The sequence below is a fragment of the Spermophilus citellus genome (genome assembly GCF_964194105.1).
Source record: "Spermophilus citellus genome assembly, chromosome: 2".
Lineage (NCBI taxonomy): Eukaryota > Metazoa > Chordata > Mammalia > Rodentia > Sciuridae > Spermophilus > Spermophilus citellus.
This window is the reverse complement of record NC_138183.1, coordinates 50,528,874-50,537,065: the sequence shown is the minus strand read 5'-3', so window position 1 is coordinate 50,537,065 and position 8,192 is coordinate 50,528,874. Positions and strand designations below refer to the sequence as shown.

The following is an 8,192-nucleotide window of genomic DNA, read 5'->3' as shown; positions in this document are numbered from 1 at the left end:
GTAATCAGGAGTTTAAATAAAAAGTTTTAGAAACTCTTAAGAATGCAATAAGAAGAAAATTACATAGTAAAAATGAAAGAGAGAACTGACAGTGGGAAATTCCTCTGAAACAGAGAGGACCATCCCATATAAATAGCCCATCCCCATGGAGCCAGGACATTCACATTGCAGACCTTTGCAGTCTGTGCAACCTTGCATAGATTGTAGGCAGTGCTGTTCTGGTTGTCATCATGAACAACAGGTGCATCCTCCAACTGGCTCTCCTGTTGTGCTTCTCCACCACAGCTCTTTCCCTAAGTTACAACCTGCTTCGACTCCAACAGTTCAACAGCAGTGTGGAATGTCAGAAGCTCCTAGAGCAGTTGAATGGAAGGCCTGTAGACTGCCTCAGTGACAGGATGGACTTCAAGATCCCCAAGGAGATCAAACATCCACAGCAGTTCCAGAAGGAGCACGCTGCCTTTGTCATCTATGAGATGGTCCAGGACATCTTTCATGTTTTCAAAGAAGGCTACTATAATCCTGACTGGAAAAACACCATTGTCACGGACCTCCTTCGTGAACTCCATCAGCAGATGGACCTCCTGAACACAATGGTGGTAGAGAAACTGGGGGAGGAAAACAAAAGACAGGCATACTCCGGGACCATCCTGTGCCTGAAGAGCTAGTATTGGAGGATCCGGACATACCTGGAGGCCAAGGAGTACAGCAGCTGTGCCTGGACAGTCATCAGAGAGGAACTCTTCTGGAACTTCTCCTTCATTAACAGACTTACAGACAAATTCCAAAGCTGAAGATAGCCCACTATGCACCATGTCTGGACCAGACGATGAGTTCAGGCATTCTTCAACCAGCAGAGGCTCATTCAGTGACAGACAGAAAATGGGGTACCTTAGAAAAGACAATCGGCCTTTTTAACTTTTTAAATTAATTTATGAATTAAGTTATTTTTATTATTTATTTAAATAGTTACATTGGAAAATAAATTATTTATGATGCAAAAATCCATGTGGTAGTTTCAATTTCAAGTTGATTTATAAAATCCTGACATTTAACTTTCCCTGAGGAATTTAAATTCCAAAGAAGCCACATGTAATATACAAGGTATTTCATAATAAGGGGATCAGAACCTTATTGTGCAACAAGTATGGGTTCTATGCTGTGGGATTGGAGGGGAGTAGGTGAGCAAATGACTTGGGGGTGGAAACCTGGGGTGCCCATTCCTTCTGTTCTGTGCTCCAGGCTCTATGGTTGTGAAGTTAGAATTTAGCTCTCAGGTGAAACAAAGGAACATACTAGCTCTTGTAGTGAGCCTAAGCCCTTCCTGTCTGGGGAATACTCTGCCCATGAGGGGAGTTTAGATATCTGTGTGCCCTCAAGATTGAGGGTGAGTTACTTTTCTGACACTTATGAAGTAACTTGATTTTGGTCCTCATACTACAGTCAAGATTTCTGGACTTTTGAGTGTGTCTGTCAGTTTTAAGAGAAAGCGAATAAAGGGGGGGGGGCTTTCTTTACTCTACCCATCTGTCTAGTTTTGTTTCCATGTTTCTCAAAAACCAAGTCTGCTCCTAGCCTCCCAGCTTGGTCAGACAGAATTCTGGGAATATCCCAAAGCAACAATCCAAGACAGGTGCACAAAATTAAATCCAAGTTTTAAGCCAGGCTAAAAGGCAGGAATCATAGGTGAAAGGAAATTCAAAGGAACTGAAGGCACCAATTTCCCAGTGCTTGCACTGGGATAATGAAACTTTCCAAGGAATTCCAGGTTACCTGACCAGCATATGCCCACTGGCTAGGTTTTGGTCTTCAGATTCACTTCTTGGTACTTGAGCTATTTTGGCTATTACTGTCATTTGCAGCTGCCATTTACTCAGAGATTCTAATGAAACAGGCACTGGGCTGAGCACCTATGTACATATTTCAATTTGATCCTCTTCATATGCCTCCTTACATAAGCAGTTTGCCTACATAGTGAATACTTATTCTACATTTTTCCATTTTATAGGACAGGAAACTAAATATCAAAGAGGCTTAGTAACCACCAAATTTCACAAAAATTTTGAGTGGGTGTATATAAAAATTTTACTTGAAACTATGCATTTGTTCAGAGAGTAGCATGAAAACTAGATTCTTTTTTTATTCATTTCTTTTTTTTATAATAAGTGCCAGCGGAATGTATTACAATTCTTATTACACATATACAGCACAACATATCTCTGGTTGTATATAAAGTATATTGACACTAGTTCACATCTTCATACTTGTACTTTTTCTATCACATTCCACCATCCTTGCTAATCCCCTGCTCCCTCTTTTTCCCTCCCACCCCTCTGCCCTATCTAGAATTCATCTATTCCTCTCATGTTTTCCCTCCTTAGCCCACTATGAGTCAGCCTCCGTATATTAGAGAAAAAATTTAACATTTGTTTATTTGGAATTGTCTAACTTCACTTAGTATTATTTTCTCCAACGCCTTCTATTTACCTGCAAATGCCATAATTTTATTCTCTTTTATTGCTAAGTAAGATACCATTGTGTATATATGCCACATTTTTTTATCCATCCATCCACTGAAGGGCATCTAGATTGGCTCCACAGTTTAGCTATTGTGATGTGCTGCTATAAACTTTGATGTGGCTGTGTCCCTATGGTGTGCTTTATTTAAGTCCTTTGGGTCTAGGGTATATAAAGAACTCAAAAAGCTAAGCACCCAAAAAACAAATAACCCAATCAACCAATGAGCCAAGGACCTGAACAGACATTCTCAGAAGAGGATATACAATCAATCAACAAATATATGAAAAAATGTTCATAATCTCTAGCAATTAGAGAAATGCAAATCAAAACCACTCTAAGATATCATCTCACTCCAGTCAGAATGGCAGCCATTATGAAGACAAACAATAATAAGTGTTGGCGAGGATGTGGGGAAAAAGGTACACACATACATTGCTGGTGGGACTGCAAATTGGTGCAGCCAATATGAAAAGCAGTATGGAGATTCCTTGGAAATCTGGGAATGAAAAGTCAGATTTTGAAAAGAGTAATTCTCTAGGAGAAGAAATCTGAGAGCAGGTCCAGGGTAATTACTATTAAGGTGACATGGAGCTCAGGGGTCCCCGTTCCTACTCAAGGTGGTTACACATCAGCTGTCCAAAAAAAGTGCCAACCTGATGGGCCTGCAGCCATCAACTCAAACTAGCCTGGTCCTTTGTAAAAAGTCAACCTTCCCCCTTCTTCCAACTTCTGACATCAGCTTTTCCAAAAGCTGGGCTGAAGCATGGTTATATTCTGCTTTGATACAGATACAAGAGCACCATGTAGAAATACAAAGTCTGAAGCTGAGGAAGTCGCTGCAGTGGGACTTGGCAGCCCACTACCTTCTCTGGCCATGTGACTACCTTGGCCCAGAAAATGGTTGGTTTATGAAAAGCCTGCTCTTCCTGTGTGCATTGACCAAAAGGACAAGAGAGGCTTCTGCAAGACTTAAGTACTCTACCAACTGAGCTTTATCCCCAGCCCAATACATGTATTTTGATGGCTAAAGAATATACTGAAGCCATGCAAGTTTTAAGGAAAATGGATCTCACAATATTGCATGCAGTCAGACAATTGGCTTGTCTTTGTCAGATGAACTGTAAACTTGCTGACTGGGTCCTGTCCTTAGTCTTTCTATCAACTTGCTGCATAATTTGTGCAATTGTCTTCATCTTCATAAGAAGATGAAGTATAGTTTTTCAACTTTGAAAAATCTCATTGAGCTATTGTGAGAATTTATTGAGTAAATTATATAAAGCATCAGGGGCACAGTAGTCATAGCTGTGATAATTATTATCATCATAATTAACTTTGTTGATCTCATAATGAATAATCAGAAATAGTAACAAATACTACCACTTTATAATAGTAATAACAAATAAAAATTCTTAACAGTGATGATGATAATAAATATTCATGGAACAAAAGAACCAGCTAGAAGTCAGGAACAAGAGACAAGACAGAGGCATTTGAAGGAGAAGAAAAAAAGCACTTTGCAGAGCAACCTTGAAGACATGATGGTGAATGAATACTTGCTAGTGTTCTTATAATTCTACAAATATATATACTGATATTTTAAAAATGTAATCAATTTCAATAAATCAATTCCCCTTGACCACAAGAGATCAATTCCCAGTTCCTATCCCTTCTCAAGTTTTAACATCTGTTTCAAGATTGTTTACTATCTTCATAGTTTATACACATCTATAAAATATTTGTTGTGTAAGTTTTAACATATGTGATGTTATATCATAAACATCATTCAACAGTTCACTTTTAAATGTAATTGTTACCTATAAAATTTTTTTACTGCAGTACACAAGTGCAAATTTATGTATGTGAGAGATTATAATTTAATTAAATATTTGACTAAGCATATGCATATTTAGCATATGGTATCCTAACAATGCTGAAATAAATCCTTTTTCTCCATAAGAGACTGCATGTATGTCTGGTTACCTAGAAGTAAAATTGCTTAGTCAAATTGTATATGCATATTTACTGATAGCTGTCCCTTATAAGGCTCTAATAATTTCCATTCAAAACAGTGCAAAATATATTTGTAATGCTCTATTTTCACCAATGTTTTACAGTTGATTTTTTGAATCTTCTTTTGTGTTGGTCACTATTCAGTTAGAAAAATAGAAATGGTATCAATTATGTTAATAGATTTGATATAGGAAATTGGATAAACAGATGTTTGTGATCTGAGAAAGTACTACTCCCAAGACTGGGTGGGGAAGACAATGAGAAAAATGTGGCCTGTCATGATGCACAAGCTCAAAAGAGGAACTGAGATTGTTCTGAGGACAGGAAGCCCCTTACTGATGCTGGTATCTATGGAGCTTAGAGGAGGAAGGTTTGAGAGCTGGGACTCAAGCCTCAGGAAAGAGGGCCCTACCCAGATGTTATGGTGTCTGAATTGCCGAGGAGAGGCATGAGGCATGCAGTGCAAAGTTTGAGAGGAGGCCTGTGTGTGGAAAATGCTAGAAGTTGGAGCCAACAGCTGTGACAGAAGTGAAATGGATAGAAACAGGGAATTTAAAGAAAGAGCTAGTTTCGGTCCCTTTATCTCATCTTCCATGGAGGTAGTCTGTCATTCTCTCTCTCTCTCTCTCTCTCTCTCTCTCTCAATTGGGAATTGAATCTAGGGGCTCTCTATCATTGAGTTACATCCCCATCATTTTTTATTTTTACTTTGAGACATGGTCTTGCCAAGTTGTGCAGGCTGGCCTCAGACTTGTGATCCTCCTGTCTCAGCCTCCTGAATTGCTGGGATTACTGGTGTGTGCTACCACTCTTGGTTTAGTTAACAATTCTTTTGTTTCTTTGTTACTGGGGGTTGAACTCGGGGCACTTGACCACTGAGCCACATCCCCAGCCCTATTTTGTATTTTATTTAGAGACAGGGTCTCACTGAGTTGCTTAGCTCCTTGCTATTGCTCAGGCTGGCTTAGAACTCAAGATCCTCTTGCCTCAGCCTCCTGAGCCACTGGGATTATAGGTATTCGATATCGCACCCAGCTAGTTAACAATTCTTTGTTAACAATATAAAGGTATACTGGAATCCAACAATGGTAAATAGATGAAAGATATTGGGAGTCAGTTTTCTCATTGAAGGAGGAGGATACAGATAAGCAATGGGAGAAGGCTATAATAATTCATTTATTAAAAACTTATTTCTACTATATTAGCATTCTATACATTATTTATCTTAAATCTAAATACCATATATAAATTGCCTTCAGGGATTAGGTACCATAATAATCTGGTTCCCTACTTTTTCCTTTTGTCACATTGTTTTTACTATTGTCATTATAGACACAATTTTGTAGTGGAGATAGACTGCCACACATTCTTCTATTCTTTAGTATAACATAATTCCTTGCATTTCCTCATTAATTATTTTATTGGCATTGTAGAGCATCAATTTCATGACAATCATAAACTCTGGGAGATGCACATAGAACCAAATTAAAATGAATATAATAGCATTTGATGGAAGATTAAACTTCTTTTCCCTATTAGCTAAAGAATAAAATAAGGTGAAAATAAAAAAAAAATGTAAAATGGCATCTAACAATAAAAGGAAGACAATGAAGCAAGAGATTGCATGTGATGTGGGTTTAAAGCATATTTTAAAACTTAGCAGAATTCCAAAATATGAACTTAAGCAATAATGAATATAGGATTCTGATTTGAATCTAGATTCAGTCAGGATATATCTGTGGTCTTGAGAAATTCACTAACTTCTCTCTGAATTTCATATGTTCACAATCATAAAATAAAGGGGAATATATCTAGAATTAATATATTAAACAAACCGTAGCAAAGTATCTTTCATGAAGAGATGACTTTCACAGAGAGATAAAAGGGGCCATTCTACCTCTATTTATGTGAGAGGACCTCTTAAGCTTCTCTATTTTTTCCTATGATCTTGCAGAACAGTGAATTCTCCCAACCTTCTCTCAGTACTGACTGCAGAAATGTGACAGTCTAAAAAATGGAATTCAGTCCTAGAGAAGACTGAAAAATAGTCACCTTTCACATTGGAAATAACTTTGCTTTTTATTAACTTAGAAAAATGGTGATTTGTATAAATATCTGGAAGGCAGGTTACCCTCTATATTAGTCAACACTCTACCACCATAACAAATACCCGACACAGGCTACAAGTAAAGAGAGGTTTATTTTGACTCATGTAGAAAGTCATGGAGGTGGAAGTCCAAGACTGGGTGATGCATTGGATTGTCCTCTGGTGAGGGCAGTACATCAAGAGGGGAACATCTGTTAGAGCAGTGCTCACAACTCCAGTCATGGAGATTCTAAAACAAACCAAAACAGGCTGGGGGATTCCACAGTTCCCTTGAAGAGCACACCCTCAATGATGTAAGGACCTTTCTCCAGGCCTCACCTCTTAAAATTCCACTTCCCAATTCCTCCACCCTAGGGACCATGCCTTTCTATATGGACCTCTAGAGATATTCAATATCCAAATTATAACACCTATTAAATTGAAGTTAAAGGATATAAAACTTTATTGCTGCCAGGCACCATGGCACATGGCTGTAATCTAGGCAGCTAGGAGGTAGACAGGAGGATCCTGAGTTCAAAGCTAGCCTCAGCAACTTAGTGAGGCCCTAAAGAATTCAGTGAGCACCTATTTCTAAATAAAATACAGAAGAGGGCTGGGGATGTGGCTCAGTGGTTGAGTGCCCTTGGGTTCAATCCTTAGTAGAAAGAAAGAACGAAAGAAAGAAAGAAAGAAAGAAAGAGAGAGAGGGGGGAGGGAGGGAGAAAAGGAGGAGAAAGAAAGGAAGGAAGGAAGGAAGGAAGGAAGTAAAGAAGGAAGGAAGGAAGGGAGGGAGGGAGGAAGGAAGGGAGTAGGAAGAAAGAAAGAAAAAAGAAAGAAAGAAAGAAAGAAAAGAAAAAAAAGAAAAGAAAAAACTTAATTTCTGATCCTGAAAACTGTCATGTTTCCCTATCCTGCCTACTTTTCTAGATCCCATTCTCTCACGCCCATATCCCAACTGTTTCCTCCTTCGCCACTACAGAAAAATCCAGTGTGTTCTCTTCATTCACTCCTCATTACCCTGCCCTTTCTTTCATACAGCTGCTTACCATTCCATTATGGTTTCTGGCTGCCAATTTTTCCTTGTATACTGAAAGCAAAAGTTGAGTGACAGTGCCAGGTTTTTCAGAAATCCCACAGGTGGGGCTTCTTTTCTTTTTTTTTTCCTTACCCTCCTGATGAATATTTTTGTAAATGAGGAAATCCCCTGTTAGAATGATGTAATAATAGTTGGTGCAAAAAGGAAATAGAAAGCATGATTCATTTCACCCTGGAGACTGTTAAAATGCTTACATAGAAAGAGTGCCACCTATTGGCCAAGATGGATAATGGTCAAGAATCAGTCTAGGGAGGAGGAGAGTTCTGGGCAGAATTCTGTCCCCCTGCAGATTTTTCTCCAGAGTTGAAGTGGGATATTTCTTGGAAAGAACTAACCATAATATTGAAAGAAAAATATTTCTTTAGTTTCTTATCTTAGGGAAAATTGAGCTTTAGGCACAACATCCTGTCTTCAGCTGTGGAGCAGTTGGCAGCTATGTGGAGAGAGAAAGGGTAAAAATATATTTCTTGCTTCTAGCCG

General features: G+C 38.6%; 1 pseudogene across 1 annotated transcript; it reads left to right on the top strand.

The window, feature by feature from the left end:
* Positions 1-230: 230 nt before the first annotated feature.
* Positions 231-794, top strand: LOC308641513 (interferon beta-like; annotated as a pseudogene). Its single transcript has one exon. The product of its transcript is annotated as an interferon beta-like (transcript).
* Positions 795-8,192: the final 7,398 nt, after the last annotated feature.